The sequence below is a fragment of the Cyrtonyx montezumae genome, unplaced genomic scaffold (genome assembly GCF_038088225.1).
Source record: "Cyrtonyx montezumae isolate F1298 unplaced genomic scaffold, pur_monq_1.0 scaffold_8, whole genome shotgun sequence".
Lineage (NCBI taxonomy): Eukaryota > Metazoa > Chordata > Aves > Galliformes > Odontophoridae > Cyrtonyx > Cyrtonyx montezumae.
In genome coordinates this window covers 91,273,105-91,283,447 of record NW_027072089.1, presented here as the reverse complement: position 1 = coordinate 91,283,447, position 10,343 = coordinate 91,273,105, and the positions used below count along the sequence as shown (strand labels likewise).

At 41.2% G+C, this 10,343-nt stretch overlaps 1 protein-coding gene across 1 annotated transcript in view; it reads left to right on the top strand.

The window, feature by feature from the left end:
• Positions 1-1,596: 1,596 nt before the first annotated feature.
• CUL1 (cullin 1) overlaps positions 1,597-10,343 on the top strand; it is a 51,959-nt gene continuing 43,212 nt past the window's right edge. Inside the window, exon 1 of the mRNA XM_065753080.1 lies at positions 1,597-1,611. The gene's annotated coding sequence lies outside the window, so the exon portion shown is untranslated. The remainder of the gene's footprint in view (positions 1,612-10,343) is intronic.

Sequence of the window (10,343 nt, the reverse complement as noted above, 5' to 3'; positions counted from 1 at the left end):
GGAGCCAGCATGCAAGTGAAATGTTTTGGAGAACAAAGAAATCTTTCATTTCTCTCTGTTGTTTCCCCATTTCTCTCTTCTTTCCTATGAAGCTATTGCATTTTCTGGGCAGAATTCTTCCTACTAATGTAAAGAACAAAACTTTTCTGTAACTCCATGCAAGTTGCTTTAAGTGTCTTCTGGTATAATTCAGATCAGTATTTAAATTCATCTTGGCAGGGAAAATCCGCACAGTTTGAGAGGATACAGGACAGAGAGCCTTGACTAAGCAAAATACAGAGGATACATTTATCCCACTCTTCTTTTTTGCAGCACAGTTCTGTGAATAATATAATACGTATAATAATATAATTTATTCCTGAGGACTATGGAATTCTAAGGCAGGACAGAGTCCAAAACATTTTTTTCAAAACCTTTATTTATATAATCTCTCTTAATTATGGTATGATTTTGCATAATCCATTCCATGCTTCTAAAAATTAACTGCCCCTCTTGCATCCACATGACAGTAATGCAAAAGCTAGGAGTTCGTACTTTCTCATCTTGCATTAAAATTACATACATTACATTTGTTCATAGATCACAAATATAATTTTAGTTCATGATCGCTTTCTCTATCAGTCAGGCCTTCATACATCTCCCAGTCAGCTCACAAACTGAAGGATTAAACTTTTATTTCAAAGACTTTCTACCCCATTCTATCCACAATATTGTTTTCTGAGATTTTTTTTTCCTGAAATTCACAGTTATAGGAAAATTTTTCATTATATTTAGGTTGTTATGACAATTTATCTTTAATGGTCATTTAAGATTTTAATTCACTGTTTACTTGAAGCTAATGACTCTTGATGCCATTCAGATGCGAACATTTTGGTTTAGTTTAGTAATGCCAGACAGGCATTCACTGGAGCTTTAAGACTGGGTACCATGTAATTCAGTAGCCTAGGACAAGCTAAGAAGCAGTATCTAATAAATCCAAAAGCATCCGAGATTTCATCATAAATGGATATAAATCTTAGCACTTCAGATTGGAAAATGAGTGCACTGGATGACTCAAGCGGTAGGCTAACTTTGGATTACCCCTCGGGTGCAGCAAGATGCGCAAGCCGGAAGACACGGGCTAGTTCTACAGGCCTGCTGCACGGTCACACACCTGCCTTTATCATTTCCGCCGGGGCTGCCGAACAAGGAAGACTTGTGGATACCAGCACAACTAAAGGGCAATCCCTCCCTGCTTAGACGCCGTGGCTGCCAGTCATTTTTGGTTCCGGCTGTGAGGCTCAAGCTACGCTGATCTCTTCCGGTAGCGTAGGCGGGGAGAGGTTCTGCCACGCTGTCTCTGCCAGCCTCTCACTGGCCTTCAGGGAGCGGAGAGACAACGGCGGTAGCAGCGGGCTGGCCAGGTTCCGCGCCTGCCCATAGTCAGGTCCGCTCCGCGCCGGGGGTTGAGTCGAGCCAAGCGAGGCGGTGGCGGGGGGGTGGTGCTCTATCACTCTGAGCCGCACTGACGGGAGGCGGTGGCGGATCTGGGCCCGGCGCAGGCGGAAGGGGCGGGCGCACGCACGGACGCACGCACAGACGCGGCCTGACTCTGCGGGACGTGCGATATTGGTGAGTGCGGGAGGCTGTGGTGCTGTGTCGTAGCCAGGCCGGAGGCGAGGCAAAGCCGTGTTGGGTGGGGAGGCTCTGCTGGGTCGAGGTGTTGAGGACTTAGTGGAGCGTGGTTCGGCCCTGAGTCATGCCGCGGGGAGTGGGAGCGGGAGCGGGAGCAGGAGCAGGAGAGGCTGGGCCTGGCCGACCTGCCCGCCCGCCTTTCTATTACCGGGCGTGTGCCGTCGAGGCGGTGAGAGTCGTCCGGCGGATTCAGAGGTCTGGCTCCGAAGCTGCGGGCCGGTGCTGGAGGCCTCTAACTACGCATTAGAATTACATTGTCCTGCCGGACCGCGGTGGTCCGCGCTGCCAGCAGCCCGGGCCTCACAGATCTGTCGCCTGGCGTGCCCGCTCCCCTCCCTGGGTCGGCCTGGCCTTCCTCCCGCCTCCCAGTCCTTCCCGGCACGTGGCCTGGACTGCTGAGGTCGTTGCTATAGCCTTACATCTCTCAGATTCTGGCCCTTCGGGTCTTTTTTTCCACGGTCCCACACCTCTTCTGCCCTCTCATTGGTGCTAGGACTGCACAACCAGGTCATATTCAACCTAGGCCTCCTCTATTCTATCCTGAGGCCTCTGGAGTTTTTCCTGTAGCCTGTGTAGTCACCAGTGTTAGTTGTTCACCTGTCTTCGTTTCTCCTTTGCCTTCTCCATGTGGCTGCCTTTCGCCCTGTTGTCTCCACTGCAAAACTCTACTGGCACTCAGGTCTGTGTAGGAGCTGTGTGGTTGTAGCCAAAGAAATTTCTCTGTCCCCAGCACCTTTCTGTCATCTCTGAAGTAATTCCTTTCTTGTTGATTTCCCTAGTCTTCTCTTTCAAGGACAGTGCCTCAGGCTCTCCCTTCTGTTTCCCAGGGAGAGGTCCCCCCCCCCCCAATAACTCTTACCTGTTTGTTCATATATTTATTGCTTCCATCCAGATGGCTCATCCTGCAGATTTTTGTCACTGCAGCTAATCACCTCCTTTGTCACCCAGTAACTGCCACTGACTGCCACTGAAAGCTATGTCCTTACTGTTTTTTTTTCCTATCCTTATTTCCTTTTCAAGTTGTATTTCTTAATCATCATCATATTCCCTTATCACCTTTCCTGTTTCAGCTTTCTTCTTCCCAGTAACTGTCTTTTTCACCATGGTTCTTTTTTTGCCCTTCTGATCTTACTTTCTTGTCTTAAAAATCTTTGATATCTCACCTAATGCTCTTTTCCGTTTGACATATTCCTTTTCCTTTGTAGGCTCACTTGCTGTCTCTTGCACTTTCTGTTTAAATCCTCCAGTTGTGCCTTTGAGAAGAAAAGAATGTGAGCTTAAGTCATCTGTAAGCATTAGGAGATTACAGAGTACTTCCTTGTTTCACCTTATTTTGTTTTCATTTGCTTGTTACTGACTTCCTTAACAACCTTTTGCTGATAAATGTGTTCATATATGAATTTAATACACTCAACCCAGTGCTAGTTTAGAAAAAACTTCCATCTCAGACCATCCTCTTTAGTCCTGACAGAAGAGTTTCCATCGGGAGCAGAAGTACCTCGTGGCTGTGTGACTTAAATTATGTCAAATACTGTTTGTAATACTCTGTTACTGCAGTACTTGAAGTTGGTACTTATTAGATACAGAGTGTGTTTAGGATGCATTTGTTTTGAGATAGATACTTTTTGGTACATTGTTTTTACTCCAGATATGATTGAAGTGAGCTGCTGTAGTATTGTCATTTGATGATTAGGAGTCATTGCACTGGCACTTGGTGACTGCTGTGAAGTAGTCTTTTCCCTCTGCTTTGTGATTTCTCTTATTTCTCAGGAGTTGTTGCCAAATTTCTTATGTCTGTCTTACTTGCTTTGGTCCTTAAAATTATGATATGCAGTCAATCTTACTGTTGCAAAGTATTTGAGGTATTATTTGAACACTGAACACTGCATACTGTGGCAGTGTGGGGAATACGTTGAATCTGAGGAGTAATTTCTGCATCTAACTTTAGAGTCCAAGTTTTCTGTCTGATGTTGACAACTTGATCTTGCTTTCTCAATGCATCCTAGTAACTTCACAGCAGCTCAGAGCAACTGAACTGGGCTTCTGAGTAGGCACCTAAATTAGGCATATACATTTCACTACTTGATTGACAAAATTATTGTGCTGTCTTAACTAAGTTATTCTCCTTTCACCATAGTCCTTTTTCCTCTGCATGAGAAAACTTCATAGCATTTTTATAAAGCATTGAAATTAATTTAAGCTATATTGCTGCATACCCTAATTTGGATACTGATCCAAGGGTGGCTTTTTTTGAATTTGACTTATCCTCTGTCTTGGTGTGATGTAGGATGTTCTAGCTATGCTGTTATGGAGATAATATTAGGTACTTTGAAAAAGTTTTCTCAGATGATCAGCTTAAAGTGTTTTCTTACAATTTGTATGTTAAGATCTCTGAGTACTACTTTTCATCTGTTAATTTTCTTGTAGTGTCTAGTTCTGCATAGTTGCAGTTATTTCATTAGGACTCAGTTTAGTAATGAATCACATACTGGGAGTCAGTGGTTATGGGACTGGTTGTACCTAGCGTTTGAACTTATATTTTTAAATTTTCCTAGCAGATGAAGTCATTTTAAAGATGTCTCACACTTGTTTAAACATCAAAAGTATGCATTACTAATGTGAAGATTGGGAACTGTCAGTATGGTATAGAAGAGTACTGATGCATATTGTGCTTTTTAACCAGTATTTTCCAATTTGCTGAGGGCAGGAGTGGATTAGATAAGGTAGCTAGATGGTGGTTTTGTCTGTACTCACTGTGCAGCCTTAACTTGGTGTGTCTGGGGGAGTGGGCAGGTGCCACAGTGACTTCGGTAAAAGCTTCAAACTGTACAGGGTGTAAACTTTAGATTTTTAATGCTGTTACTGACTCCATTGAGTTGCCCTTACTTGTTGAAGTGGGATTTTCCTCAAGGAAAATAAATACATTGAATTTTTGCTTGTATTTTTACTTTTTTTTTAGAGGAAGTTTTTGTTGTAAAAGGTGGAGATTATTCAATGGAGGAACTGCCCCAGATTGGCTACTAATTAATTTACAAGGGAGTTCTGACCTTTTACAGACAGAATTAAGTAATTAAGTAGCATTGTTGTCCTGTACTGATAAGCACTTCTGTAGTGCTGTAACTTAGAACCTTACTTTAATGTAACTGCAGAATTGTAACATAGTTAGATTTAAGCACTCTTTGCGTTATGAGTAGTTAGTTATGAAGTTTACCTTGCTTTTCTCTATAATTTAAGCCTAATTTCATATGTAAGTTCTTCATTTCTCCGTTGTCACAGCATTGAAAACTCTGGAATTTTAACTAAAAATAAAAAATCTGGAAGTTTTATCTAGAGTTTGCAGGACTTAATTGAGGAGAATGTGGGTGGAGGGAGGAAGAAGGATTATAGGAAACATTTTTGTTTTGTTAAGTGCATTTCTTTCCATCTTTTCATGATGGTAATACAATGAGCAAATTATCTGTGTAGTCAAGGAAGAAGAAACTTCATTATACAATTTAAAACACTTACTGAAAAACTTTTTTTTCTTAAGAAAGCAGTCTGTTCTCTGTCTAAATTTATTATCAAAGTTTTGTTGTCTCTCATGCTTTCACATACCTTTGTGGATGTGTCATCGTTAGGAGGAGTGAAATGCAAAAGCGGCTACGCTTAAGTAAATTGATTAAAATTGATTTCATTAGGTGCAGGCTTAGCTTTAAGACTTAATGGTGTGAGATAATGATTTAGGTGTGGCTGTTAGAGGTGTGCATCATTTTTAACTTTTGCTTCACTTTTGCCTTGCTTGTTGCAGCTGTTGAAGACTAAAAGTGATTAAAAATTAGCTGAATATTTGTTGAATTTATACAAACCTCTTTTTGTGCAGTAAAAAATTGTTTGCTATAAGATTGTTTTCCCACTTTAGATATCTTAGTTGAACTGGGAACAATCAGGTGTGAATCCTTATCCCTATTTAGACTTCAGTGAGACTGTTCCCTTGCAGAAGTACCAAGATGGAAGGTGCTTTGAAATTAGTATGCTGCCAGAAAGAGATTCTAGTCAGGACTGGCTGACACTTCTAAACATTAGTACTACTTAGAGATAAGAATCACCAGTCTCCAAGAGCAGCGTGAAAACTTTCTATGCAAACATTATTACAAGTGAAAATTGCTTTTTATGTTTGCTTTTTATGTTTGCAGAGTGCAGAGGGTTGTCGTTGGCGGTGCAGAGTCTGGTTGGATGCCTGTAACCAGCAGTGTCCCCCAGGGGTCCATGCTGGGTCCAGTCTTGTTCAGCGTCTTCATCAATGACCTTGATGAGGGGATAGTGGCCACCCTCAGCAAGTTTGCTGATGATATGAAGTTGGGAGGATTGGCTGACACGCCTGAAGGCTGTGCTGCCATTCAACAAGACCTGGACAGGCTGGAGAGATGGGCAGTCAGAAACCAGGTGAAATTTAACAAAAGCAAGTGTAGAGTCTTGCATCTAGGGAGGAATAATTGCATGCACCAGTACAAGCTGGGGGATGAGCTGCTGGAGAGGAGCTCTGTAGAGAGGGACCTGGGTGTCCTGGTGGATGACAGGTTGACCATGAGCCACCAGCATGCTCTCGTGGCCAAGAGGGCCAATGGCATTCTGGGATGCATTAAAAAGAGCGTGGCCAGCAGGTCAAGGGAGGTGATCCTCCCCCCCCTACTCTGCCCTAGTGAGGCCTCACCTGGAGTACTGTGTCCAGTTCTGGGCACCCCAGTACAGGAAAGTCAGGGATCTCTTGGAAAGAATCCAGCGGAGGCTCACAAAGATGGTGAAGGGCCTGGAGGAATCTCCCCTATGAAGAAAGGCTAAGTGAACTGGGTCTCTTTAGCCTTGAGAAAAGAAGACTGAGAGGGGACCTGATCTAGGTTTATAAGTATCTGAGGTATGGGGGACAAAGTGGTGAGGCCAGACTCTTTTCAGCAGTGTGTGGAGACAGGACAAGGGGAAATGGACAGAAACTGTAGCTTAGGAGGTTCTGCATGGATGTGCGCAAGAATATCTTTATGGCGAGGGTGATGGAGCACTGGCACAGGCTGCCCAGGGGGGTTGTGGAACGTCCTTCTCTGTAGATATTCAAGACCTGCCTGGACGCCTACCTGTGTGACCTGGTGTAGGGAACCTGCTTTGGCAGGGGAGTTGGACTTGATCTCTTGAGGTCCCTTCCAACCCCTATGATTCTATGAGCAGGTCAGTATGAAATTCTATGCTTTGGTACACTAAATTGTACTATGATGGAGTGGGATTTGTACTGACACTTAGAGAATTGTCTTGAATATTCTAACAGAGATAACCAGTAGGACAGGGAGGTGATCATCTCCCTGTATGCAGCTCTGGTGAGGCCATATCTTATGTACTGTTGTATGGGAACTGCTGAATCACAGCCTGAACCACTGATTGATCACCTGAGGTGAGCACTGAGTCAGCTGTGGGAGCACAGGTGAAGGCAATTCACCTGTGTGAGCAGAAGGGGTGGAGTCTGGCTCCACCTCTCCTAAACCCCATTTAAGGGCTGACCACCACTAAGGAAAGGGTCTCTTTTTAGAGATTGTTCTTTTGGAGTTTTCTTTTGTGAGTATAGGATATGGGTGAATGTTTTTTTCTTTTTATTTCAGTTGTCTCTTTTCCATTGCAATAATCTTAACTATATCATCTATAATATATCTTGGCTACAATACCATTTGGTGGTATTCATTTTGTTAACCTCACACCTTACAGCTCTGTTTAGTTCTGGCTCCCCTCACTACAAGAAAGATGTTGAGGCCCTGAAGTGTGTTCTGAGAAGGCAAACCTGGTGAGTTGCCTGGACTGTAAGCCTTATGAGGGAGAAGCTGAATGAACTGAGGCTGTTTAGTCTGGAGAGAAAGGGGCTCAGGGAAGACCTTAGTTGTAGAGAGCATTACTTGAAAGGAGGTTGTACCAAAGTGGGGGTCAGCATCTTTTCCCAGGTAACTAGCAACAGGACAAGGTGTGATGATTTTAAGTTGTGCCAGGGGAAGTTCAGGTTAGATATTAGGAAAAACATTTCTGAAGGAGTGGTCAGGCACTGGAGTGGGCTGCCCAGTGAAGAGGTTGTCATTGACCCTGAAACTCTTCAGGAGGATGAATTCAGTATGATTCCTTGCTGTTAGCGCTTCTCATTTTGCTTTTTAAGAATAACCATGTATGTTGTTCTGCCTTCTGCTTGGTGTATCAAGTATCTGACATAGTGCTTTCATGACTTGCTCTCCCTCATTTCCATCAACCTTGTCTTCCTCATTAATTCAGTAAATGCACCTTGATCTATGTTGTCCATCCAGGCACGTGTATGTATTTTCTAAATTGCATCCATACATATTTTAAGTCACAGAGCAGGGTTACAGATAATTGTTTCTGAGGGTCATCATTTTTTGTCAAAGCCTTTCTTAGTCTTCAACACACTCTTATTTTGACTCAGTTCTTGCTGCATTTAGTATTGTTTTTCTTCATGTCAGCTGCTTTCATTTTTCCATGATGTAAGAGCTGAAAACAGTGTTTTAAGAAGCTATGAGGCTTACCACTGCATGCTGAGCTTAAATGAGAAAAAAAAAGAAAAAGGAAAAAAACATGCTGCATTTTTGTTTGCAGCACAGAAAGACATTAGACTTCAAATTAGAGCAGACGTTCACTTCAGAAGTGTACTTGTGTTAGGGATGTGGGCTCTTATTACAAAGTCGATGTCGATACAGTAAGACTACCATGAAACTTTTCTTAATAGATCATTAATATCGACAAAAGTTTACTTCAGCTTCAGTGGAGAAGACTGTAGATATATCAGGAGTATTACCTTGTCTAAACTTAGCCTTTGTTTATGAGACAGCACCTAAATACTTGTTTATTTTCTATCAGATGTCCCATTACTTTAATGAGATTCCTATAATTAGCTGCAGGAACTGTTTGCTCAAGAAAGATAAGGGTAAAGCTGAAATCAAGAAGCAGTCAGTATTGTTGAGAATCAGTGAAAGAATATGCTGAGAGAAGTATATGCAGAGAGAAGTAAAAAAGCAGAACACTGAAATTTTCTTTAGGCTCTCAGGAACTGTCATGTTTTGGAAAAATCCTTGAGATTAGGCATACAAGTTAAAACAATGTCAGTTTAAAGACTTTTAGTGAACGCACTCATGCATAACTTAATGTGTGAGAACTGCTGTTTCCCATGACTTTTTTTTTAATATTTGAATTAATCTGTATTTTGGTATCTTTCTATCTGTATGGAATAACATTTGTTTCTTCCAGTTGGCAACTTAGATGCTGATACATGAGTTAAGGTATGAGTGTATTCCTTATAGAGCTTTAGGTCCTGGCCATCAGAGTAGTAACTCACAGGAAGAAAAAAGTGGAAGAAGACAACTGAACTTGTAAGGGCTTGAGTGAAGACATTGCCTTTAAATAAACTAGTAGGTGTTCAAACATTACACTGCAAGCATAGTTTGGTATTAAAGTACTGTCAAATTAAACATGCTTACTTCCTCTTTTTTTTATTTTTTGGTAATGAGTTGAGCATAACACAACTCCTGAAAAAAAGATTTCTGTACTACATGTAGCTCAGTAGTGTGTAATGATGATATAGAAGAACTGAACATTGTAACTTGCATAATTTGTTTCTTAAATATCTTTGTTAGAGTTGAGAAGGGAAAAGGAATATTTTAGTATTTCTCTCCCTGGTATTGATGTGTTTTGTTATGATTTTTGGAGTAACTTTTTTTTATGAAACAGTCGTTGTGGATTTATTTTTCTGGAACGTGGTGGAAATAAATGTTTGCTGTAGACAGATTCTCCGGTTTTTGATTAGTTACATGTTTGTAGTGTGTGAAGTATTGCTTGCTTGCTTCTAGTCTTGCTGTAAAGATTATGCATGTAAAATGACCCAAACTGGCAATCTAGTTTATAGTTTAGTGACCTAAGATACTTGGACAGAAACATCAATGCTATAAAATGGTGTGTATAGGATTGTGGCTCAGCTAAGCTATGTTATATTAGTTTTGATTTTATGATGATAACCTTACTTGAAATCAGATGGTAATTAAATACAGAAGTTAAAGGTGAAGGAATTTTTAAGTTGTCCTCCTTCCTGCTCAAGCTAATACTTATAACTTTAATAGTGCGAATCCCATCTTATGGGTTTGCTGGCAGTGGAAAGAGGTATGTTGTTCTTGGCTCTGTGCTTTTTGTTTACACACCTTTCCAAAAGATGTGTGTCTATGTGACTTGAGGAGTCTTAGGCATTGTTTTCTATCTGTAGAACTGCCTGTATTCCCTAAGTAAGGATATAAGAAGAGTAAATGGACTTATTAGATTATGACAAGGGTTTGGTTTACTTTTTGTTTTTTAGCATGAGGCTTGGTACAAAGCAATTGACATGCATTTGGCTACTTTTAATAAGGCAAAGACTGCCAAATTGTTTGATGTGGTAATACTTAAGGGTCACTTCAATTATATTGGAATTAAGTTTATTGTAGCTTGAATGTAAATAAATGTGTAATGTCTTATTGTTTTTAAAATAAGTACAAGAGTAAGCAAATAACTTTTGTTAGAATAAAGGTAGTATTTAATGTGCTTCTGATTGTGTCTTTTGAAAATATTTTTTGTTTAGCTGTATTGCATATCCTGGAGAAAAAACGTCTAAGTTCTTAGTGGGTCAGGAA